Source organism: Cervus canadensis, chromosome 27, assembly GCF_019320065.1.
Source record: "Cervus canadensis isolate Bull #8, Minnesota chromosome 27, ASM1932006v1, whole genome shotgun sequence".
Taxonomy (NCBI): domain Eukaryota; kingdom Metazoa; phylum Chordata; class Mammalia; order Artiodactyla; family Cervidae; genus Cervus; species Cervus canadensis.
The window spans coordinates 33,137,840-33,165,504 of record NC_057412.1 but is presented as its reverse complement, the minus strand read 5'-3'; the positions used below and the strand labels follow the sequence as shown (position 1 = coordinate 33,165,504).

The window sequence follows — 27,665 nt, the reverse complement described above, 5'->3', positions numbered from 1 at the left end:
TTTGCCCAAAATAAAACTGAACTCATAACTCTCAAGCTATGCAATCTTTTTTGTCAACAAAGCATGCAGCACATCATGTATTCAACCTATCAGTAAGACATCACATTATTCAAACAACTCATATGCAGTAATGTTGGTATCAACAAGGCAGTAAATGGCAAAGAGGTGTGGGACATGTGAGTTGTAGAAGTCGGAGGAGGTCAAAAGATATAAGGTAGAAAGACATTAAAAGAGATTTCATGAGAAAGATGCTATCTTGGGGAAAGTTCTTTAACGAGACCCAATTTCAAAACCAGAATGCTGGAGAGTGAAGCAGAAAAGAGAGAAAATTATGATCATATCCAGGGAATTTGAAGAAGAGTTGATACTGCGGGAATGGTGAGACAGGAATTTGGAGCAACAGTGTGTGTGTCTGTGTGTGCACTTAGCCACTGAGTCGTGTCCAACTCTTTCGATCCTACGAACTATAGCCCGCCAGGCTCCTCTGTCTATGGGATTTTCCCAGCAAAATACTGGGGTGGGCTGCCATTTCCTACTCCAGGGGATCTTCCTTACGCAGGGATCTAACCCAAGTCTCCAATGTCTCCTGCACTGGCAGCCAGATTCTTTATCCCCGAGCCACTTAGGGAACCCAGCACAATAGAGAGAGGAATGTGAATGTACATGATCAGTTTATGTTAGCCATTAGCCAGTGGGAAGCTAGTAAAACAGTGAAGTTGACAACAAACACACTTTTGGGATAATCTGATAGCAGTTTGTAGATTTTCAGTAGAATTCATTTTAGAAAGTTGTTGCAAACATCTAGCTGTGAAGTAGAGAAAAATACTAGGTCAGAATTAATAAGAACATGGATTAGGAAATGAGTCGCATCTGGGTTTGAGTTTCTACAGTTTACTGTGTGTTTTGAACAATTTTCTTAGCATTTGTAATTGTTTTTCCAGATTCCACCTTTGTAATCTAGGAAGGATTAATAGGAAACTCGGTGTTGTTTGCAGGAGTAGTGAAATGGAAGAACATATTTATCTCAGGACATAGAAAATAGAAAGGATTCAGTAAGTGTTAAAACATTACTGAGATTTATATTATTAAAGAAGTAATAGTGATAGCCCATTTTTAAGACTAATCTGAGGTAGATGAATAACAAAGCAGTCCTTGATAACAGTGATTGGACTTGATTTTGTTTTTATGCCAAAATTCTTGAAATATTTTCATATTTCTGATATTAGGAAATTATTTTGAGTTATAAAAATTGCTAATTCACTCATTTTATCTAATATAATATATAGCATGTATATATTATGAGATTGGATTGAAAGTGTTTAACAATAGCTTTGTAATAATACTATGATTTTATGATTAAAGTGTCCATTTTTGGCCCATAATCATGAAGGCATTGCACAATTTTCTAGTTCCTGCTAAACTCCAGTCGAACTTGAAATATAGTTTCTTCCATTTAACTGAGAGCAGTATGCCATGAATTCTGAAACATATGCCACTAATTGAGCAAGACCATTAATGGGATTTGAATTTGTTCTCTGTTAATGGCCCTCCAATAAGATAAATTCCTAAGTTTCCTCAAAGCAGGCTGTGATCTTGGAAGAGAGATAGATAGCAGGGGGAGACTCCAGTACCATTAGCATTAGATTACTTAGATACCAAACAGAAAAATGGAAAATGAAATGTGTATAAAAATAACTAAACATGGCATTTACTTGAAATTTTGAAAAAGGATAGGTTAAGGCCTGAAAATGAAAAGGCACTGCATTTTTTTTTTTTGCTCTAATGAATAGTACATTTAGTGAATTAAATTTCAAGATTTCAAGTAAATAAAGACTAGCTCAAATTTTACTTTCAAGTATATGGGACTTCACTCCAACCCAGATTAAATTTTTCCTGATCATGAACACTAAGAATTTTGACTGGAAGACAGTGTTACTCACACTTTTCTGTTAAAAATGCTGGAAACACACACACACACACAATTACAAACAGATTTGTCCTCAAATTTGAAGTACTGACCATTTTACGAAGTTAATCTTTCCAGTATAACAATAGTATACCATGAAGTCTAGTGATTTTTCTTTTTTGTTGTTGTTGCAATGCAACAGGTACCTATCCAGAAAACTAACTGACCCACCAAAATTCCACATGCTATCAGTACATGTGAGGATTTTCCTTCCTCCTGAATAATCAGATAGCATTCGCAGCATAGCTCATCAGCTTCAAACACCCAATGTTGTTTTAATTATTTTAATTATGAACTTATGTAGAATTTCTTTTCTTTAAGAGTTTGTACACTTTTGTATTTTATAATTAAATTTAGAGTTTGTTTAAATTTCATGAAAGGATTGTGTTTAATGAGAAAGCCATCCTGTTAGCATGATATAATTCAACCATCAGTTTGACAATGAACTGTGGCCTGAAGTGCTTTTTAGATTAAAGACGTTTTTTAAGAAAAAAAAAAAAAAAAGCTCATTCATATCTTTTTTTCAATTTGTATCAGCTTCTCTGAATCCTAAAGTTTTCTTGGTAGTATGTCACTAGACCTATTTTGGAATCTCCCTTAATGGTCTTGATTTTTAAAATTTTATTTAATCCAGTGTTTCAGTGCAGAAAACCTGATTAACCTTTCATCTTTTCAAATGTTACCACTTAAAAATTCACAAAATATCTATCTGGCATCTGGTAATGCATATTACATAAAGTGTTTACAAGGTTTAAATATAATATGTTCCACCTTGCTAATTTGGATGAAGTAATTCAGATTTTAGGGAATATTTTGCAGTAAATATGACTGCCTTATTTTGCATTTCCTTCCTTTCGCCTATTTTTTCCATTTTTTTTCTCTTTCACACTTTCCCTGATATATACATAATTGCACACTAAAACTTGACTCAAGACATTCATTAATTATAAGTTTCAAGATGTCCTGTGGATTTGGACCTACAACACCAGATTTTCTAATTCAGCCATTTGGTGAAGAGACTATCCACATTAAGTTACTATAAATCCTACCATGTGATAATAAAGTTTAGGCTATCTTTACAGTACCACATGTGCCTTGAGAATGTTCAGTTAGAATGGTTTTAGGGATTCTAAGTAACTGAAAACCCAACTTGCCTGGTTAGCAATGAGAAAATATTTCATATGGGTAGTGGATAGGGTGGTGGATTCCAAGTGGTTCCAAGTAACCACTGAAACTTCTCTGTAATTCTCTGATATGACTTTGCCTCCCTCCCAATGTTGGTTTACCCTCAGTCTAGTAGTTGGATGATTTTATACTATAATTTTTAGCATCTCACCCAAATACACTTGGAAACATTCAGAGACAGTTAAAAGACTATTTTCCTTTGATGTCTCTTTCCATAAAAATCATTAAATTCTTCCCAGAAGCTCATCAATGAACTTCATCTCACATCCTACTGGCCAGAATCAGATTACTTGCCCACTTCTACATATAATTTTTTGTCCAGAGAGCTAGGATTACCAAAAGAGGATTATCTATTCAACTTCTAACCCCTGATGTGGAGGATAAAATCAGTTGTGTTACTTGGTTGGACAACAAGGGATGGATACGTCAATGATATTGGGAATATTTGACAATAGTCAACAATAGACATTTAGGAAGGGTGAAATAGGATGGAATGAATATTTTAGGCAAAAAGTAGAACCCACTTGAAATTCGGATTTTTGAGGTGAAACTTCCTACTCATTAACCTCCAGGATCTGATCTGTAAGATCACATCTGAGATGGAACACAAGAATCCTAAGAGCACTTTTCCTTATAGGTGGAGTTGATGACATAGAATTTGCCTTAAGCATTGAACTTCTGAGGCTATTATCAGTCAGATTTGAGATTTCTTTGGAAACACAGAAAACTTTAGCAGGTTTTTAGTCTTCCAATAATTCTGGGAACTGCCATTATAATTTTTAGGAGCATTGTCTTGACAAAAGAGACAAATATGTGTGTATACACACACACACACACACACACACACACACACACACACACACATATATATATACACACATACACACACACATATATATGGCAGTTCTTGTTCTGTAGATACAATATCCTCTCAAACGTCTCATGGGAATAGTTAATACTAGTTAGAAGGTGCAGTGCTGAGCAACTGAGTCCCTCTGTCCTTCATTGAAAAGTGAAGCATAAGAATGACTTCATGATCACATTCCAACACTGATTCTGATTCATTAAGTCTGAAGCAGGACCAGAGCATTTGCCTTTTTATCTAGTTCTTAGCTGCTCTTGATGCTGTTTGTCCCTGGATCACATGTTAAGTAGCAAAGCTATAGACTAGTCAATCTTTCTAGAACTTACAGAGACACTTAACATAGACACTTAAAAAGTTTTTTTAACTCTGGCTACTAGGGTAACTTTTACTACTTTTCTGGTTGTTGTTCAGTTACCCAGTCATGTCCAACTCTGCAACCCCGTGGACTGCAGCACGCCAGGCCTCCCTGTCCTTCAGCATCTCCTAAAGTTTGCCCAAGTTCATGTCCATTGCATCAGTGATGCCATCCAGCCATCTCATCCTCTTGATGCCCTCTTCTCCTTCTGCACTCAGCCTTTCCCAGCACTAGGGTCTTTCCCAGTGAGTCAACTATTCACATCAGGTGGCCAAAGCATTGGAGCTTCAGCTACAGCAACAGTCCTTCCAAAGAGTATTCAGGGTTGATTTCCTTTAAGATTGACTGATTGGATCTCCCTACTTTCCAAGGGACTCTCAAGAGTCTTCCCCAGCACCACAATTAGAAACTGTCAATTCTGTGTTCTGTCTTCTTTATTGTCCAGTTCTCACATCCAAACATGAATACGAGAAAGACCACAACCTTGACTACACAGACCTTTGTTGGCAAAGTCATGGCTTTGCTTTCTAACACAGTGTCTAGATTTGTCATAGCCTTCCTGTCAAGAAGCAACTGTCTTCTAATTTCATGGCTGCAATCACCATCTGCAGTAATTTCAGAGCCCAAGAAGAGGAAATCTGCCACTGCTTCCACCCTGTCTCCTTCTATTTGCCATGAAGTGATGGGGCTGGATGCCACGATCTTAGTTTTTTTAACATTTAGTTTTAAGCCAGCTTTTTCATTCTCCTCCTTCACCCTCATCAAGAAGCTCTTTAGTTCCTCTTCACTTTCTGCCATTAGAGTGGTATCATTCACATATCCTGCATTGCAGGTGGATTCTTTACTATCTGAGCTACCAGAGAAGCCCCTAACAAATAAACACTGATCTTAATTCAAAAAAGCATAAGCAAGATTTTAAATACTCATGATTTTCAGAATTGTTCATAAATATTAAAAAACAACATCTCAGAAATTCTTTTGTGGTTTTTTTTTTTTGAGACAAAGACTATTTTCACTTAAAAGAAGGTGTCTGTTATGTGAAAATATTTGGAGTGTTTATTACAAAACTTTAGTACATGCATTCTTTGTTCTTTTGCAACAACTAGCAAATTTCCCACAAGGACGTATGTAGAATAAATGAATGATAATTGCTTAACTTCTCAAGATTGCAGCTTCTTCAATGAGTAAAATCAAGATAGTTAAATCTTGCCTATCACCCTATACCAACATGTAGCATAACAAAAAGAATCCAAGTCTAGAGGTCAAAAGCTTGGAGTTCTACCAAGTCATCTTGGTGGAAAAGCAAACTCTCTCCAGACATCTGTGAAATACAGATAATAATGTTCTTAATATTCAATTAGATAAGGAATATGTCAATACGCTGAAAAACTGAAAGTGTTATACAAATGCTTGTTACATTGCTGCTCCTCCCACTAGTAGCACCACTACTGGTACTAGGATTGGTGACATTTTGTAGGAATTAAACAACTTCAGGGGCTTCCCTGGTGACTCAGAACCCGCCTGCAATGTGGAAGACCCAGGTTTGATCCCTGGGTCAGGAAGATCCCTTGGAGAAGAAAATGGCAACCAACTCCAGAATTCTTGCCTGGAGAGTTCCATAGACAGAGGAGGCTGGCGGGCTACAGTCCATGGGGTCACAAAGGGTTGGATATGACTGAGCAACTAACACACACACACACAAACTAGTTATGTTTGGTCACCCAGACACTTAACATAGGTACAATACTGTGGAGAAAAGATATTTTCTACTGTCAAGTTTGCATATTATTATAGAATGATCAGAAAAATAGTTCACTGAATAAAATTAATCTCAATTTATATAATTGGATACAACATGGGTGACATAAATATCTAAGAGTAGAATTTAAAGAACCAAAGTATAACATTTTAATTAACTACAACTATTTTCATTACTTATTTCAGTTTGTCAGACTTAACATTTAGAAAGAAAAGATCATCTCTTACTTTTCTTTTAATCCATCTTGATGCAAAAAAGAGAAAAAAGATGATTATTGAGAATAATTAAATGTCATGGACACCTAATTACATCTGATTTAAACAGCATTTATAAGTATTCTCAAATATAAATCAACTCTATCATGTATGTTTTAATCTCCAGAAAATGTGAATTTTCTGAATATGATTGTATGGTATATAATTTTCTTAATTAATTATACAATATGTAAAACTATTTAGGAGAATGATTTTGGAACTAACTAGTCTCTCTGAAATGAATAATGATGAGCCTCTGTGTATACAAATTTTCATAAGAAGATTTTATCTTTAGGTTAATTCTAAGAGAAAATTAAAAATATGCATTTGACCTTCCCAAATCTTCATTGTTTACCTCTTTGAGCTCATTTCTCAAGCTGAAAACATTTTTCAGTTTCTTATGTAATCTTCTCTTTAAAATGTTATATCACTATACTTCCCTAAGTTTATGTGACAGGATTTTCACATGCAGCAAAAAGTTTTGTTAAAGGTTGTGGTTGGAAGTAAATAAGTCATAAAGGCATAACCAATAAACACTAAATATTACTTTTTCACACATTAAGTCAGGGAAGTCATGTTCTAATAAATATATGTTTCTGAATTCACCTTCTTTCATTGATAAGACTTAAAATATAAATATAAAAACTTAATCAACAGTTATTTTGTATGTAAGTGATCTGTCTACAAACAAACCGATGATAGAACTTCACGTATTTTCAGAAAATGACACTAAGGAAGTGATAAAGTTCTTCTAGTGATGTTGTGACACATTATATTTTTATTCTCTAAAATATGTATCACTAATATTGAAGTTTTAGTAAATTTTAAAAACTGTCTCCCTCAAGTATAACTTCCTTTTGAGTTGCCCTCAGATACTTTGAGGAGAAGTAAAATATTAAGTTAGTACAAGGTCTTATTAAACTCGACAGTGAAGTCACCTCCATTTTACAACTGATCTGACTCAAGCTCATCAACACTGTACACAAAGCTCGTCAGAGTTATTTCTATGGAATTCCACCATGTGAACATGTAGTCCAACTAATGCTAGGACAATTTAACAAAGAGACAAATATTTCAGAGCACAGTCTTTTTCAAGGATTATAAACTCAGCAAACATACATTCACTCAATTAAACAATGTGAAGTTCACTTAACAGGAAAATTTAGGTTGGAACTAAGTTTGGAAGAAGGGACAGGTAGGGCTGAAATTATCTGTATAATGGATGAGTATGAATTTAAAGGATGAGTTAGATGAACATACTAGAGTTGAAATGGGGAAAAAGGACCATCAAGATGGTAACAGTAGCCAGGCTGCATATATTAATAAAGTCAATGAGAAGTCCCCTATAATAAGGAGCAAAAGGATGTTAACAACGAAGATTCTAGCATGTGATTTTAAGTTTTTTGCTTGTTTCTTGCTGGAGAATTACATGTATAATCCTTTTCCCTGAGAAGAAATACAAGTTCTATATAATAGACGTGAAGATTCATTTTTACCCACTCCAGTATTCTTGCCTGGAAAATCCCAAGAACAGAGGAGCCTGGGAGGCTACAGTCCATGGGGACACATTCTCCCAGCATTATTGCTGCCTAGCCAGTTACCTCGGTTCTCTGTGCCTCGGTTTCCTCATATGTACAAGTCATAATAAGAGCAATTGTTTCAGAATTGTTGTGAGGTGCAATGAGTTAGGACATTAATATTCCCTGGAGAAGGGAATGGCTACCCACTCCAGTATTCTTGCCTCGAGAATTCCATGGACAGAGGAGCCTGGTGGGCCCCCATCCACGGGATTGCAAAGAGTCGGACATGACTGAGTGACTAACAAGATTCATTTTTATACTGATTAGGTCAAAGGAAGAGTGGACAGCTACAATAAAAGCCACAAAGTAAAATTTACAAGATACTAGGAAAAAAAAGAATTTGGAGGAAGTGGGAAACAAAAATCAGAAGTGATTATGACAAAAAACCCTTTAAAAGTTACTGGGATGTTTCACAGGGAAATGAGAGTTTATGGTAAGTTTATATGGAACATAAGTCGTGTGATTACACAACTGAATTTTGAGTCCAAACCCAACATCAAATTTTGAGAATATGAAATACCTTCCAGAATTAATTCAATTCTTTATTGTGACAGAGAAACAAGAATCCACAAAAATAAATCTTCTTTAACATTGTCTGCAGACTCAAGACAGTGCTGTAAATAAACAAAGAATTCAGAAATCCAAGAGAAGGAAAACTGTCTCCATTTGCCAAACATGTTAAGTCTTTATACAGAAAATCTCAAGCAATCCACAATAAACTACTTGAAACTAATAAACAAGTTTAAAAAGGACAAAGGATGGAGAATTAGTAAAAAAATCAATTTTATTTTTATATTCCAGTGATGAATAATCAGGAAATGAAATTAAGAAACAATTTCATCAGCAATAGCATCAAAAGGAATAAAATATGTAGGAATCAATTAGACAGGAAATGGGTAAGAACTGAACACTAAGTACAAAACATCAATAGGAAAGTTAAAGATCAAAATGAATAGAGACATATTTCATGCTCATGGATTGAAAGGCTCCATGTTCATTTTCAAGATGGCCGTTCCCTCCAATTGATCTACAAGTTCAATGCAATTCCTATTACCTCTTCCTTATTTCCTATTGAAACACTGAAGTCAAAATTTGTTAAAAGAGTTTTCTCCCCCATGTGTTTTACTCTCAGTTCTGCTGAGAGGGCCTCTCACTGCCTGGTGAAGTCTTGGCTCCTCCTTTAGCGGCTACAGCTGATATACTGCATCATCATCTCAAAGATGTATTATTCTAAGGAAAATTTTTCTCACTTGACATGTCCAAAGTATAAGGAGTCAGATGGACAGGTAAAATTATTTTAGCCCTAGCTTCAAGAATACAAAACTAAAACAACATAAGTACTTGAGAATGATAATACAATTTTACTATACCAGCTCATGTATATCCATGAGTTATCCATTAAAATCCACAAGGAAAGCACCCTAACCAGTCAGATAATAGTAAGAGTAGTTTAAAGTTTTCCAAGAGAAAGAGTGAGGGGCAGGACTAAGGAGGGGGAAAAAATAGAGCGAAAATTTAAAAATAATTTCAATTGCAGCTTCACCAAAATGCTGGTAAGGTTAAAACTCACTTGAAAGAAATATCCCAGTGGGAAGTTAATTGTGACATGATGAGACTATTCTGTGAGAAAAGGTAATGCTATGGATAGTTACATGTGCCTCTTCTTATCCATTCTAATTTTTTTAGTAAAATATATAAAGTCCCAAAATAGAAAACTAAATACTGCCCACAATTATTTTGGACCACAATTATTAGACCTGTTGTTACTCCATTTCAAGATTCTTCTACAGGTGATATCTTGAAGATTAACAAGAAAATTGCTTTTCAAATGTTTGAATTTGTTCAACAAATAATTATTGAGCACCTACTCAACTGAGTTGATGATAATAAGTGTTACATATCAGAAAATAAGCAGTAACCAGGCAGACACAATCCCCTGCTCTCAAGGTGTTTACTGCCTAAACGAATCATCCACTTCTATTTAAAACTAAATCCAAAAATTTGCATTTCTGTACTACAGGTTCAAAGATAAATGAAACTTTAGTTGTATTTTTTTCCTACTATTTTATTATTTGTTTTAAATCTACTTTCAAATGGTTACAAGTCTTATAAATGTTATTTGTGAAAAATATGTCTAATAAACTTTGTTGCAGCCTGTACTTTGGAAGGAACACAGATCAGAAATACTAACTTTTCAGACCTGTGACCTAAAAGATGCTCCAGGGGCTGTTAGCCTGTAGGATAGCTTTCTTGCCTCCATTCATTCAGTAACAGAAGAAGAAAATAAGGAAGGAACAATTGGCCAAATATTTGTTGCTTCTTAGATATGTAAATGAAAACAATCTGAAATTTACCTATATCAGATTAACAACTATTTTTTCTGAAATATATTTAGTTTGTTTTTTCTAACATATCAGTTAAGCTAATATTTTAAATGTTTAATTCCAAGGCTATATTTGTGTTTTTGTTTTGGCTTGTTATGTTTTCGTAGGACGGTTTCTAGGTCATGGATGTGAGAAAATCTTTATTTTCTCTCTCTGTGAAAAAAAATCCTACTGATGGTTGTTGAAGCTGAAACACCAATACTTTGACCACCTGATACAAAAAGCTGACTCATTTGAAAAGACTCTGATGCTGGAAAAGATTGAGGGCAGGAGGAGAAGGGGACTACAGAGGATGAGATGGCTGGATGGTATCACTGACTCAATGGACATGGGGTTTGGGTGAACTCCAGGAGTTGGTGATGGACAGGGAGGCCTGGCATGTTGCGGTTCATGGGGTCGCGAAGAGTCGGACACGACTGAGTGACTGAACTGAACTGAACTGATGGTTCAGTGAGATTCCATAAAGAATTCTCCTGCCAGTGCAGAAGTGGGTTCAATCCCTGAGTCAGGAAGATCCCTGGGGAAGGAAATGGCAACCCACTCTAGTATTCTTGCCTGCGAAATCCCATGGACAGAGGAGCCTGGTGGGCTACAGTCCATGGGGTCACAAAAGAGTCAGACACAACTTAGCAACTAAAAGAACAACAAAAACAAAGCCACAAAAGAAAAGGGTCACTAAATTTACATTGTCTTTTAGGAGAGGAGTAAAGAACTGGTGGGATGTTTATTACTTTGTTTCTAAGAGAAAGACAATTAACCAATATATCCTTGCTCTGATTTAAGAGTAGAAATCAAAACATTTTTCAATTAGACAAAAAAAGATACACAGGAAGAAAGAAAAATGATAATGACATGAATAAAGGGTAACAAAGCAATGTCCAACAGATGAATATATAGAAAGTTAGAGAGAAATGAGCGCTCTGTCCACTGCAGGACCAAGCAGGTCAAAGATACAGATATAAATAGATGGACATAAATATCCTTATAAATATTTCAAAAGTTAACCCACAGAGAGCTGTGCAGAGAAAAGAAACGTACATACAAAGACATATGCTCAAGTATAGAAAGAAATAGAAAGAAAAACTCTAAAACCTAATACAGAGATACTTATGCCATCAGATAACATTTTACAAACTGATAAATAGTAAATGGATTCTTAGCACTGCTACACTATTACATTTATGTTTTAAATATCATTGAAGTAATATTTACATTTTTTCCAAGAAAAATATACAGACCTTTTAATGAAATTATTTCTGGGGTGATTTATGTTAAAAGTTGTCCTTATATCCTTATAAGCTTTACAACACAACTAAGGGCAAATCCAGATGGTTTTGGGCAGTCCTGATATGCTGGTGGAGTTCAATTTCTTGATAGAAGGAGGGAAGTGCTGTCTTTCTGTAAAATAAAAATAACGTTAAAGTACTGAAAATATGAAATAAAGTCAGACAAACTAAACAGAAACTGATTGTAGCAAGAAAACTATTGCTATATTGAGAGCCAGCGCTGCCTTGTGAAACTACCATGCTTTTTGATAATAGAGAGGTTCCCTACACACACAAAGAAACTGCCTGTGGGAGACCCGGGTTCAGTTCCTGGATCTGGAAGATCCCCTGGAGAAGGGAATGGCTACACCCTCCATTTTTCTTGCCTGGAGAATTCCATGGACAGAGGAGCCTGGTGGGCTACAAGTCCATGGGTTTGCAAAGAGTCAGACACAGCGGAGCACTAACACTTTCACTTTCACTATATTCACAGGTATCGTTAATGTTGGAAGGGGGAACCAGGACATGGACACAATGACCTCGGGTATAATTATAAGAAGAGCTTTTTCTCATTGATTAAGGATATAAATTTTGGAGATATAAAGAACAGAGTGCAAACAAAGTGAATCTGATGTACACCAAAGAAGAAAGTGGGAGAAAAAAAAAAAAGCTAGGACACCTTTCTTCTGAGACAAGAGGAAGAAAAAAGAGCATGATAAATAAGTTCTAAGTGTATGCTGCACAAATTTATTCTGCATGTGTTGTCTTTACATATATTTCCCAGTATTTAAATGTAGGAGTTTTAATAATAATTTTATTTAAAGTATTTTAATCTTTATGTCAGATGTTTTGCATATAACTTTTGTGCCCAACTCCTATTACATAAGTTGGATACTATATAAATCAACAAGAGATCACTTCAGATTGGACCAAACAAACATTTGTTTCACTGATTCCTACAAAATCATGTAATATTCTTAATTCATCCTTTTCTGTCATACCTATTTGTGTATCATAATTTATATAACATACATTCCCAAGAACATAGTCCTTAGTCTGAACTGAATATAACTAAAATACTGTTCTTGCTTTTCCAGAATTCTGTATTTCACTCTCACTCTAAATTATCTGATGTCACCCACATGAATAAATATCTATTTTCAATTGAACTTTTTTGCTGTAGAATTTTATGAATGTTTATTCTCATTCATTTTATAAAAAATAATGAAAAATCCTAGCTTATTATTATATATACTGTAATCAGTGAATACATAAATCTCATTTCAAATGTCTGAGAAATGCCTAGAGCTTTCACTTTTGGGCAGATTATAAAGATTACATATCACATGGCGACTCTAACCCTTTAGTCATGGCTGTTTTGAATGCTGTATTTAGAAAGATCACAATGCTTTATTTAGGCTAATTGGCAATAGAAGACCATTAAGAATGCCTGCCTTGAGTGTGGGAAGGGTAGAGTAGCAGTTTCGGCAAGACAGATTAGCCACTTTGTCTTATTGATAAGTGGTAGCCAGGCATAAGATAAATGGCTATAGTATTAAGTGAACCATTTATTAACCAACAACCATAGTTTTGTTACTGAATAAAGCATCACATCTAGTTAGAGACACGGAGATGAATCTCCATGATGAAAGTGCCTAATTCAAGCTTGGAATCTGCCAAGTACCAGTTTTACATCTATGATGTTCTAAAGTAGACTAGTTGTTCCACTTCCTGACTACAAGGTTAGCATCGCCTAAGGAGATATTAAAAAATACCAGTGCCCAAACTCCATCTCAAGACTAATAATATCAGAACCTCTCTGAGCATGATCAGTATTTTTAAAATATCTTCCAGGTGATTCTAGTACAGTGAAGGTGGGAGTGAGAGGGTCTTGGTTTTTCCCTCTGCCTTGATCCTTCATAACCACTGTAGAGCCTTCTGGACCTTAGAATGTCCTTTCAACCTCTCTAAAAGGAATCTTAAACAAGACCATAAGCAGGGCTCCTCAGCCTCCAGGATCTAGTACCTGATGATCTGATGTGGAACTGATGTAATAAGAGCAACAAAGTGCACAATAAATGCAATGGGCTTGAATCATCCCCAAACCATCCCCCATTCCTTGCCCCCATCCATAGAAAAACTTCTTCCACAAAACCAGTCTCTTGTGCCAAAAAGGTTTGGAACGGATACTTTAAAGGGTCTGAACTGACACTTAAAGCAAAAGATTTTTTGTTGGTATTTATTTTATTATAGTGATTTATAAAATTATCTTTGCCATGTTTGCTCCATATTCAAGAGAAAAAAATCTTTAGGCATAAAGAAACAATAAAAGTGAACTAAATGAGTAATTTCAAGTAGCATTAATCTTAGAATTTTACTTCCTTTTCCCATCACTTGCCCTCATGGATTAAGGCTAATCATAACTAGTGAAGTCTGATTTTATGCCAGACTAATGCTGCTGAAGAGCAGAAGATAAAGGTACCCAAATGGACATACACACACACCCTGACCTTGGGTTCCCTATAGACATTTGGAAGTTGTCAGCGGTAGCATAATGACAGTCCTAATTATTAAAATTACTCTTGTGTGGAGAGTGCTTTAAGAGTAAAATGCCGACAGGCATGCAATATGTTAACTGCATTATGGTCTTTTTCTTTTCTTTTAAAATGAAATTCTTTAGGAAATATTCCACTGGCTTTCATCAAAACATCTCTCATCACCCCAGTGACATGTACCCCCTCTCTCACACATTCCAAAGGAATTACTGATAAATTCTGATTTCATAAGAATTCTAATGCCCTAAAGATATACTTTATATTCAGTTAGGTCAAGATATTTCTTTATAACCACAACTACAGGATCTATTACAGTCTCAATTTCTCAAATTTCTTTAATATGTAATCACTATTCACTAATTCCCAAATATTTTACAATGACACAAAGATGCTGTGATTTAAATATCACTAATTTGAAAATATTTTACATGTTTAATTTTAGATCTCAAGAAGAATTAGCTTTGATCTTTAAGAAATAATTTTACACCCTCTACTATAAAATAGGGGCTTCCTTCATGGCTCAGACAGTAAAGAATCTGTGGGCAGTGCAGGAGACTGGAGTTCGATCCCTGGGTTGGGAAGATCCCCTGAAGAAATGAATGGCAACCCACGCCACTATTCTTGACTGGAAAATCCCATGGCCAAGGAGACTGGTGGGCTACAGTCCATGGGGTTGCAAAGCATCAGAGATGACTGAGAGACTAACACTATAATATAAATGTGTAAACAAACAATGATTTCATAAAAAAACACATCAAAATATTGCACAGCCTGTCGTGAAATTTCATGGGTCATAGAAAATGTCAAATAGAAATGTGTTGGAGAAGATTTTTGACAGTCTCTTGGACTGCAAGGAGATCAAACCAGTCAATCCTAAAGGAAATCAGTCCTAAATATTCACTGGAGGGACTGATGATGAGGCTGAAGCTCCAATACTTTGGCCACCTGATGTGAAGAACTGACTCAGTGGAAAAGACAGATGCTGGGCAAGATTGAAGGCGGGAGGAGAAGGGGACACAGAGGATGAGGTGGTCGGATGGCATCACCGACTCAATGGACATGAGTTTGAGCAAACTCTGGGAGATGGTGAAGGACAGGGAAGCCTGGTGTACTGCAGTCCATGGGCTTGGAAAGAGTCGAACATGACTGAGAGACTGAATAACAAACAGCAATGGCATAGAAAAGAAAAAGGGTTATTTTATGTTGCTTCAGGAAGAATCAGAACCAATGACTGGCAGTTCAGTTCAGTTCAGTCGCTCAATCGTGTCCGACTCTTTGCGACCCCATGAACTGCAGCACACCAGACCTCCCTGTCCATCACCAACTCCCAGAGTCCACCCAAACCCATGTCCATTGAGTCAGTGATGCCATCCAGCCATCTCATCCTCTGTCATCCCCTTCTCCTCCTGCCCTCAATCTTTCCCAGCATCATGGTCTTTTCCAATGAGTCAGCTCTTCACCTCAGGTGGCCAAAGTATTGGCAGTTTCAGCTTCAACATCAGTCCTTCCAATGAACACCCAGGACTGATCTCCTTTAGGATGGACTGGTTGGATCTCCTTGCAGTCCAAGGGGCTCTCAAGAGTCTTCTCCAACACCACAGTTCAAAAGCATCAATTCGGGGTGGTCCTAAGATGGTGGAGGAATAGGATGAGGAGACCACTTCCTCCCCCACAAGTTCATTGAAAGAACATTTGAACGCTGAGCAAATTCCACAAAACAACTTCTGAATGCTGGTAGAGGCCATCAGTCACCCAGAAAGGCAGCCCATTGTCTTCAAAAGGAAGTAGGACAAAATGTAAAAGATAAAAAGAGAGACAAAACAGGTAGGGACGGAGATCCGTCCCAGGAAGGGAGTCTTAAAACAGAAAGAAGTTACCAAACACCAGGAAACACTGTCTCTGGCCGGTCTGTGGCAAGCCTTGGAATCTCAGAGGGCAACATAACCAGGAGGAAAAATAAATAAATAAATAAAACCCACAGATTATGTGCTTAAGGCAACTCCCAGCGGAGAAGCAGCCCAGATGCTCGCATCTACCACTGGCAAGCGGGGGCTGGGCAGGGAGGCGCGGGCTGCCTTGCTTAGGGTAAGGACCGGGCCTGAATGCCCTGAAAGCAATCGGAGGAAACCAACTTGAGATAGCAACCCAGATTATGGGATAGCTAATCCACAAAAAGCCCTAACCTAAGACACTGCCTGTCCGCTCACAGCACAAAGGAACAGAGTTAGCCGGCTGCAGATCGGCCCATGCCCCGCCGGAGACAGGCAGGGGAGGGCAGCCAGAGCCGGAAGGGGGCAATCGCAGCCCCAGAGAGGCATCATCTACAAAACTGCAAGCAGGCTTCCTTGCTAACCAAGACTTTTTGGGATTCTGGATGGTCGACATCCTCCGGGAGGGTTGCAGCCAGAGATCAGCTCCCCAGAAGAGACACACGGCACACCTGAGAAGGCGCGCCCGTTGTACACCCAGAAAACGGAGCGGCTGGGACGGGGGAGGCGATAAGACGCACCCTCCAACTGGGGGCTCTGCGCTCACCAAGTACCTGGTCACCAACGGCAGACGAATGAATAAGAAAGCTGTGGTACATATACACAATGGACTATTACTCAGCCATTAAAAGGAATACATTTGAATCAGTTCTAATGAGGTGGATGAAACTGGAGCCCATTATACAGAGTGAAGTAAGCCGGAAAGAAAAACACCAATACAGCATACTAACGCATATATATGGAATTTAGAAAGATGGTAACGATAACCCTATATGCGAGACAGTGAAAGAGACAGATGTGTAGAGCAGCCTTTTGGACTCTGTGGGAGAGGGAGAGGGTGGGATGGTTTGGGAGAATGGCATTGAAACATGTATGTTATTATATGTGAAACGAATCGTCAGCCCAGGTTCGATGCATGAGACAGGGTGCTCGGGGCTGGTGCACTGGGATGACCCAGGGGGATGGGATGGGGAGGGAGGTGGGAGGGGGGTTCAGGGTGGGGAACACATGTACACCCGTGGTGGATTCATGTCAGTGTGTGGCAAAACCACTACAATATTGTAAATTAGCCTCTGATTAAATAAATATATATATATTTTAAAAAAGCATCAATTCTTCGGCATTCAGCTTTCTTTATAGTCCAACTCTCACATCCATACATGAGCACTGGAAAAACCATAGCCTTGACTAGACGGACCTTTGTTGACAAAGTAATGTCTCTGCTTTTTAATATGCTGTCTAGGTTGGTCATAACTTTCCAAGGAGTAAGCGTCTTTTAATTTCATGGTTGCAATCACCATCTGCAGTGATTTTGGAACCCAAAAAAGTAAAGTCTGCCCCTGTTTCCACTGTTTCCCCATCTATTTGCCATGAAGTGACAGGACTAGATGCTATGATCTTAGTTTTCTGAATGTTGAGCTTTAAGCCAACTTTTTCCCTCTCCTCTTTCACTTTCAACAAGAGGCTCTTTAGTTCTTCTTCACTTTCTGCCATAAGGGTGGCTGGCAGTTACATGGAAGCAATTTTGAGATCAATATGAATAGAATGAATAATGAGATCTGACAAAAATTGGGTGCCTTGTTTAGCATACCTATTACTTGTAGTTGATGGTATGTCCAATTTGAGAATTCACCATCTCTGAAAACATCAGAGCTACAAATATGAAGTAGAATAAAGCTGATATGCTTTCAGCCTTCTCTCATCCCATGGATGTGTTACCAATAGCTGGGGGTCCAGCTGCTTGCCAGACAAAAGTCAATAAACAGGCCAGGTTAGTGAAAAGGAAAGTTTGCTTTATTTCACATGCTGGCAACTGGCGGGGTGGGCAGACAGAGCTCACAGGATACGGCTGAGAAAATTATCTATAGCCCTTACGAAGGAACTAAATGTCCCTGACTTTGCTTAATGGGTGAAAAGTTAAAGTGGAAGCGTTACTCAGAGTTGTGTCTGACTCTTTGTGACCCCATGGACTGTAGCCCGCCAGGCTCCTCTGTCCACGAGATTCTCTAGGCAGGAATACTGGAGTGGGTAGCCATTCCCTTTTCTGGGGGGTGTTCCCGACCCAGGGATTAAACCCTGGGACCCCTGCACTGCAGGCAGATTCTTTACCACTGAGCCACCAGGCAATCTTAATGGGTAAATTATTATTATTTGGTCTCCTCTGACTGTTTCCCTTTGTTTCTACATTTTCTCACTTCTGTGATTAAACTTATTCTCAGACAAAGGGCAGCCTGAAGACATGAGGGAGCAAGGGCCATAGGGTCCTGCTCCATTTCAGAAAGAGTATCAAACATTCATTCTCAGACACAACCAAGCACCAGCCCAAGCTGAAGCACTCTTGTTTCTCTAAAGGACATTCTCTGCCTTCTTAACCAGGCCAGAGACATAATTAAATATTTGGGTTTTTAAATGCCTACCCTTCCAGCTCCCAGGCAACCTTCTGTTGAGACCAGATAACTAAGAAGAAAGTACATGCTCAAATCTTTATCTCAGGGCACAGAGGCAGTTGAAAAACCAAACATTAAATACCAACAAATGTGGCTATTTATTGTGTAAATAAACTAAATTGCCTCCCTATTTTTCTGTCATCTCATTTTCCCCTGTGCTTCAATCGGTGAAGTATATAAATTAAAGGCAAGCCTTTTTTTATTTGAAAAAAAAGATATTATATTATCGATGCCTAGTAATCCTAAGTAATGCCACTTAGTTTTTATCCTTTTTGCAAGGAAAAATATATGTTTGATATAAAGGACACTGAATAATTTATGTAATGTTTAATAATGCATTAAACTGGGGAGAATTCAGAATGACACTCATAGTGATATAAATTATTTTCATGCTGTATTATTCCATATGTGCCCATACACTTGAAATTGTTAGCACAAGCAATTAAAAAGGAGAAATACTATTTGGAAATTAAGCAAACAAGAAAAGCTACTTTTATTTTGAATGATAAGACAACAGCTTTTTAATCAAGCAATTTGAATTGCAAGAACTGATCATGATAAAATGTAAATTAATGGATTAGGATTTACAGCTATGTTGTCTTAAACTGAGCATCATTTTCCCCATGCCCAGAAGCTGCTGACAAGGAGTAAATGTATTAAGGGTGATAAATGTCTATGATTCAGTGATATGGAATAGCAAGTGTCTCAGGAGCAAAGATGCTGCAGAAGTATAATAATTTCCACCCAAACTCAAAGCTATAACAATTTATTACTGATTTCTCTGTCTCTTAATTTTAATGCTATCTTGATCTGCTTATCCGAAGTTTGAAAATGCGACCAGAGTCTTCTTATCTCAGCTATATGCTGAACTCAGGCCTGTGTGTCTTTAGGGAACAATTTGGTTCAACAGGAAGATGCAAAAGTTACAAACAAGGTGCAAACACAAATGCCATTCTCTTTATCCCTCTGATTTCCATTCCTCTGTGGCTGACTGAAGCCTCTATCGCCCTGTTTCATCCAAGCCTTCTAGAGGGCAATGAGGTTCACCTTGGTTTCCGTGTTTCTGAATTCTGGCATACATGGGAAGACACCTCAGTGGAACTTAAAGTCTAAAGGGAAAATGTTACACTCTCAGCTGGTCACACCTCCTGAAGTGGTTCACTTCATGTTGTAGGGACAAAGGAAATATACCTCCAGGGTCAGGCTTTGGGTCTTGTAAAGCAGGTTCTGTATATTAATGTGACTCTCAAAAGCAGGTGAATCTTGCAACTCTAGCAGAGGCAGGCATTTTAAATGTTTTCCATTCCAAATATGAAGAAACAAAATCTGTAATACTCTGCCTTTTAAAAATCTCCTTTAAAAAAATCTTCATAGGTACATTTTTACTGATCTTTCTAATTTTCTTAGGATATGTTACTCGACACAAATTTACAAATAGTTTCCGCAAGATGTTACACTTTGGCCAACAGTTCGAGAGGATCTTTTTCCTTTGACTGTCGTATTCTATAAAATTTCAAAATGTTTTACCTAAGGAGAGGCAAAATTACTACCTTGGTATTTGGGAGATAACAGAACATACATGCACAGGTCTCTGCCCCCGGTCCCTGACACAGAGCTCCTAAAACCTTCGTGATTCCTAAATGATGCGAACACTAGGAGCATCAGACTGAGATGACTCTGACTCTGGGTGGACTCCTGGATGGGGGCTGGTGACCAGAAAGACCAAGCAATGATTAGATGCTTGGAACGTTCAGCCCTACCCTTCATCCTTCAGACAGGAAAGAGTGGTTAGAAATGAAGTTAATAACTGATCATGCCTACATGATGAAACCTCAGGAAAATCCGACGAGTAGAGGACTCGGAGAATTTCCATGTTGGGAACACATCCACGTGCTAACAGGGTGATGTACCCCAGCTCCACAGGGACAGAAGCGCCTGCACTCCGATCCTCTCAACCCTTGCTCTGTGGACCTCTTCATCTGGTTGTCCATCTGTATCCTTTATCATATTTAATAAACTGGTAAACGTTAGTGTTTTCTCAGAGTTCTGTGAACCACTCTAGCAAATTAATCTGGGAACCTACTAGTCCCCGGATTAGCACTTTGTGATTAGCACCTGAAATCGGGTGGGAGCAGTCCTGTGGGACGGAGCCCTTCGCCTGTGGTTTCTGACACTACCTTCAGTGTCAGAACTGAGTTAATTTAAAGGCCAGCCCACTACTGTTGCAGAGAACCACTTGGTTGTGGGGAAAAGTCTCCACACATTTAATGACCAAAGTGCAGTGTTCCGTGTAAGAGTAAGAGAGAAAAGCAGGTAGAAAACTGAGTTTTTCCAACTCAGTATTGTATGTAAGTCCTTCCCTTTGATTATTAATGATAAATATTTTGGTCAGTCTGTTGGCCATTTGTCTTTATTTCTCTGTTGATAACCTATTCATGTTATTTGACTGATTTTATTTTTCTTATTGATCTTAAAATTTTCTTCCATACTGGTTTTATTAACCATTTGTTATATATATGCATATATTTGTCACTTTTATGTTGTAGTTATAGAATTATTAATCACATTTGTTATTCTCGATACTACAAAGAAAATGTTGTCTATGTATATTTTCTATTTTGAAAATTGTTAAATCCACAGAAAGCTTGAAAAAGCAGCACAGAGAAACCATCATGATTCACCAACTGTTAACATCCTTTTATACCTGCTACACACACACACACACACACCTGCTACACACACACACACACACACACACACACACCTTTTTTCAATCCTTCCAAAGTAGGTTGTGGATATCATTACATTTCACCCCTCAATACTTCAGCATGCATCTCCCAAGAAGTGGAACATTATTTCCTATGAAACCACATCATTACCACAACTAAGAAAATCAACAACAGTATTATCCAACATCCATGCACAAATTTTCTCAACTACCCTCAAAATCTCTCTTCAGGATTCAGTAGTTTATAGCATTTGATCATTATATGTCTTTAGTTCCCTCAATCTAGACAAGCTATACTTCCCTTCCTTGGTCCTTCCTAATGTTGACTATTCAAAAGGTCCAGGTCAGTGAACCTGTAGAACATCCCATTTTCTAGATGTGTCTGTCAGGTACATCTGTTTTCTCATCATTAGATTTAAGTCAAACATATCTGACAAGAGTCTGCATAGAAGATTAGACTTACTTCCCAATGTATTATATCATGAGTTAGTGGAGAAGGAAATGGCACCCCACTCCAGTACTCTTGCCTGGAAAATCCCATGGCTGGAGGAGCCCGGTAGGCTACAGCCCATGGGGTCACAAAGTCAGATACGACTGAGAAACTTCACTTTCTTTCTTTCTATAGTTCCTTTTGGAGAAGGAAATGGCAACTCACTCCAGTGTTCTTGCCCGGAGAATCCCATGGATAGAGGGGCCTGGTGGGCTACAGTCCATGGGGTCACAAAGAGTCAGACACAACTAAGAAACTAACACATACTGTTTATTAAATTAAAGCAGAGCCACACAAGGCAAATTGGGGTTAAAATACTATCAAGCTCATTATCCAAAACATTCCTCAGAAAAACTAGATTAAAGAATATATACTTAAAAGTTACTAAGAGACTAGATCTTAAGTTCTCATTTAAAAAAATGATAAATTATATGATGTGACGGCAGTGTTAGCTAACACTATGGTTGCAATCATATTGTAATATATAAGTACATCAAATCAACACATTGTACACCTTAAACTTATAAAATGTTAATTATATCCTAATTAAATTTTTAAAAAAGATTATAACTTGGCCCAAAAGCCAAAACAAGGATATCTGCTTCTGCCCATTGAAATGTACAAATTTCATCCATCAGTGGGTGAACACTTGACAAACCATGTAACCCTCTCCTCACTCATATTCATACAGATTACATAAATTTACAATTGAAAAAGTAGATTTGCATATGCAAGTTGTTCAAGCATGCTTAAATATTTTCTAATAACTGCAACTTTTCACAAAACAGAAATGGAGAAAGACAATGTGTTATTCCAAGCAAAGAAAAAGAACAATTCATAAGAGGAGAGATGATCTTTGATGCAATTAGAATGAAGTGAGACATTCCCTCTCTAGGAGAAGGATTCAAAAGGATGATCTAGTGTTCTTCACTTCTGCCAAATGAGCAGGAGACCTTTCCCTAACATAGTAAACTGTTAGTTTTTAATTTATTCATGACCTATTCTTAAAATACCACACACAGAAACAGACAAGTCATTAATTTCATATGGTCAAAGCAATCAATACATTATGTATAATTTCTTCTTTTTCCTTAATTGTGATAAAACCACTGTGTACTCAGTCACTCAGTCATGTCTGACTCTTTGTGACACGCTGGACTGTAGCCCACCAGGCTCCTCTAGCCAAGGAATTTTTCAGGCAAGAATACTGGTGTGTTGCCATTTTCTTCTCCAGGGGATCTCCCCAACCCAGGGATCAAATCCACGTCTCTTGCATCTTCTGCATTGGCAGGCGGATTCTTTACCACTGTACCACCTGGGAAGCCAATAAAACTGTATCACCCATCCAAAAATAAGACGAATATTTATCATCTAGTTGTTATTACTTATTTGTTCATACCACTTTTTATTTCATTTGAAATTTATTTTTATATACAGGGCATTTAATATTGGCTTTTCTCTTGGGGTATTCTCCTAGCAGTGCTATCTAACAGAAACATATGCAAACCAAGTACATTATTTCAAACCCTCTAGTCACCATATTAAAAAAATTAAACAAATGTGAAATTGATTTTAATAACATATTATATTTTACTTAACCCAACCTTTCCAAATATTGTCATTACAACATTTATTTGATAAATTATTGATGAAATATTAATAAGATTAATAAGATTCCCCAGTGGCTCAGATGTTAAAGCGTCTGCTTACAATGCAGGAGATCCGGGTTCAATCCCTGGGTCGGGAAGATCTCCTGGAGAAGGAAATGGCAACCCACTCCAGTATTCTTGCCTGGAAAATCCCATGGATGGAGGACCCTGGTGGGCTACAGTCCATGGGGTCGCAAAGAGTCTGACACGACTGAGCTACTTCACTTTCACTTAATGAAATATTATACATTCTTTCTTCATACTGTTTGGTGTTCATACTTCATACTGTTCAAGTGTTTGGACTAGGATCAACATGGACTCTTCACACTTAGCCCCACATCAGCAAACCAAAACTTAACTGTTTCTGTGCTCAGCTCTCCCAGAAATGGAAGGCCTAGGTCAACCAACCACTGCTTGACCAGCTTCAAGTTATATAGGACCAGCTTCAAGACTTCCTTTTGAGCCACACAAATAAAGTAATTTTGCCTTAACCAATCATCAAATCACTAGTGTAACTTCCTGGTTCCTGTTCACTTCGGTCTATAAAACCCTCTTACTTTGCACAACTCTTTTTTTTTTTTTTTTTTTTTTTTGTCTTGTTTGACCTCACCTTTGAAGCACCTGTCTGTTTTCTTGAGTGGATAATTTCTGATTCATAAATCACTAAACAAAAGCCAACTAGGCCTGAAACTTCCTTCCAATAATACTAAATCTTTGAAATCTGGAGTGTATGTTACATTTACAAAACTTCTCATTCCAGATACTAAATATTTATCAGCAATATTTTCTATGTATTGAGATTTAATAAATCTATAAGATTCACATAGTCGTTTCCCAAACTTAAAAAGTTTCCAATAAAGTATCAGTTTTAAAATTAAATTAATAAAAATTAAATAAAATTTAAAATTCAGTTTTTCAGTCACACAATCCATATTTCAAGTTCTCAACATTACATGAGATTCAATGCTATAATATTAGACAGGACAGTCTAGATAGTCCATATCCGCTTAGTGGCTAATCAGATATTCAATTTGGAATCTCATTATTTTTTAGCACTTTATTATGTAGTTATAGAAACTCATAGTCCACTCTCATGAGGACTTAATCATTTAGAGGAGACAAGGCAGAAACAATGATGATAGATGATATCATTTATCACAGATACAAAGTGTATCATTTTAGATAGATATAAACTAAAATGTGTGGTAAATTTCACATCACTTGTATGTAGACCTTATAGGATATCTGAAATTAAAAAGAGCAACATGGCTTACGTTGTCTTCAAAACTAGGAGAAAACAGATTTGTTCTGAGCTCCACAAAAATCTATACCTTTAAAACGCATTTTTAATCTTACCTCAACATTTGATGATCTCATTAGTCTTAATAAAGAGAAAACTCTCATTCTAATTATGATGAAAAATTATCTTATTATTTATTTAAAAATTAGTAATAATAAATAAATTCAATTGTCTTTATAAGAAAATTTACAGCAAATAATTAAAGGCAATAAAATTTATTTTGTAATACTATACCACAAATATTTGCAATTTTAAACATTAAACATGTATCACCGAAATCAGCAGTTGGAATGCAAAACAGCTTTATTTTTAAAAACAACAGAAGCATTTTATTCTATTGCCATTTCTGTGAGCATAACAAAAGTATTTTACAGATGAGTAATCATATGCACTGAAGTCAAGTGTTTATCACCAAAATTCATACAAGCCACCACTGTCCTGAATACTCATTGTGAAGCTGACTTATCATTAGAGCCAGGAAGTAATGAAATGGCAGCATTTTTCAATAATTAAACTCATATTTAGATTAAACATCTTACAATAACAGGGATTGGAGACTAGAAATAAGATATAATAACTAAACTTGTATTAAACAATTTATATTTGACTTGAACAAGTTTCAGAAGTACTAACCAATGTCTGTAATCTCATGAACAAATCATTTTGAAAATTTCCTGAACAGTTGTCTATCTGATAGCCACAAAAGGGAAGTTCCTTCTAAGGACTTTAGTGGTAAGAGAGCTTCCTGAATGGACTGGCAAGTCACACTGCCACAAATCACGGAAGGAAAGCATGAGATTTTGCAGGTACAGATCTTTGTAAATGTCAGCCTCCCAATGATCTCAGGTATGGATCTGATTTTCACATGCTGTCATTGATTTTCTCATGTGCTACCAAGGGACAGACCCTTTCCATTTACAGTTATATAAATAAATTTTTACATGAAAGAAGACCCTCCCAATTTTGGAAATACATGGGAGTGGGTCATCTTCAGTTCAGTTCAGTCACTCAGTCGTGTCTGACTCTTTGCGACCCCATGGACTGCAGCATGACAGGCCTCCCTGTCCATCACCAACTCCCAGAGCCTGCTCAAACTCATGTCCATTGAGTCAGTGATGCCATACGACCATCTCATCCTCTGTCATCCCCTTCTCCTCCTGCCTTCAATCTTGCCCAGCATCAGGGTCTTTTCCAATGAGTCAGTTCTTCACATCAGATGGCCAAAGCATTGGCATTTCAGTTTCAATCCTTCCAATGAATATTCAGGATTAATTTCCTTTAGGATTGACTGGGTGGATCTCCTTGTAGTCCAAGGGACTCTCAAGAGTCTTCTCCAACACCACAGTTCAAAAGCATCAATTCGTTGGTGCTCAGCTTTCTTTATGGTCAAGCTCTCATGTCCACACATGACTACTGGCAAAACCATAGCCTTGACTAGACGGAACTTTGTTGGCAAAATAATATCTCTAATTCTTAATATGCTGTCTAAATCATCTTCAGGATATTTTAAACTTTGGAATTTAAGTTATTGCCCCAGTGCAACTTTCATGATTTTATTCACAGAGCCTTCTTTTTTATATCAGTGAGCCACATTTGCCTGTGAAATAAAATGAATGCCCAAATGTTTTTAGTCATTTTGTGATGAAATTTAGATTTTTTTCTATTGAAGACTTTGGAGTTTGACTTATTGACAGTCCAGATAGGAGTTCTCAACTACTGTTCAGTAAAAAGGCCTCTTTTGACACAGAATGGTCCCAATTCAAGTTCAGATAATAACCCTAGGGCAGCTAAAAATACTTTACCCTGATGCATTGGTTAGGGAAGTTAGATATTATTGTTGATTTTAAAACTGTTCCTGTAGTAAAGGATGATTTGAGTTTTTAGTGTTTCATTTTATTAGTGACCAATGAAATGAACAAAACACATCCTTATAAATAGTTAAAGACATGATTGTAGTCTTTACTAGGAAATGAAACAAAAAAAGAAATATGAAAAAAGAACCTGAAAGAAAAAAAACAAAACGATCCTCTAATCAACTACTCTTTATTTGCATTCAACCTGTATATAATATTGATCATGTATGCTACAATTTGTTTTAAAATAATTTTTTGTCACTTAACAGTCTGTTAAATAAGCTAATTTTTTTTTTTTCTATTTGCTTCACTGTAGTGTAAGTGTCTGAAAATTTACTTTTTTGATTGTGATGTAAGTGTCTGACAGTAAGCTTTTGATTGCTAGGGCATCTACTTCAAAGACATCCATCTTAAATAAACATACTGCCAGCTACACAAGGAGATAAGTAGTCAGGCTGCCCCACCCAGGAAGCTCCCCTCAGGTGACTCAGAAAACTGACCATTTGAGTGACCTTGTTTTTCTCTTTCAGCACTTTAATTCCAGCCCTTATGTCTTAAGTTTATCAAAGAGTAAACTGAAGAAATCTGAGGAACCCTACCCCTGGTCCCAAAAAAGGCAGAGCTCCAGATCCGCAAGCTCTCTATCTGTGTGGACCCAGGTATGCCATGTACCCTCCAGGACACGTGTGTGAATTAAGAAAACTTTTTAAAGTTTCTTGATGTTTGTTGCCAAGGAGTGTCTATTACAAGGCCTAGACCAGCCACAGCACCTTTAGACAGAGAACTGTCTGTGGGGGGCTCACCACAAACAGTGCCAGCTCAGGTGAGCACCCCAGGCGTTCCTAGCTGATCTCACCACCACTGATAAGCTGAGATGAACACAAAACACTCACTGTCCATAAATTTGGTTCAGAGAGAATTTTAAAATACATTCCAATAATTAGAGAAAAGTTTTCATTTGTACCTGGCCACTGAGGCCACCCCACCGCCACCCTAGTCTCAGAAGTGATAGAAATAAATCATTTTCATGTGTATTAGAGGC

The 27,665-nt window shown here is 37.2% G+C and overlaps 1 protein-coding gene across 1 annotated transcript in view; it reads right to left on the bottom strand.

Moving 5' to 3' along the window:
• The window catches only part of LOC122428826 (casein kinase 2 subunit alpha' interacting protein), a 36,837-nt gene extending 25,121 nt beyond the window's left edge, over positions 1 to 11,716 (bottom strand). The window contains exon 1 of the mRNA XM_043448952.1: positions 11,587 to 11,716. The gene's annotated coding sequence lies outside the window, so the exon portion shown is untranslated. The remainder of the gene's footprint in view (positions 1 to 11,586) is intronic.
• Between the last annotated feature and the right edge of the window lie 15,949 nt (positions 11,717 to 27,665).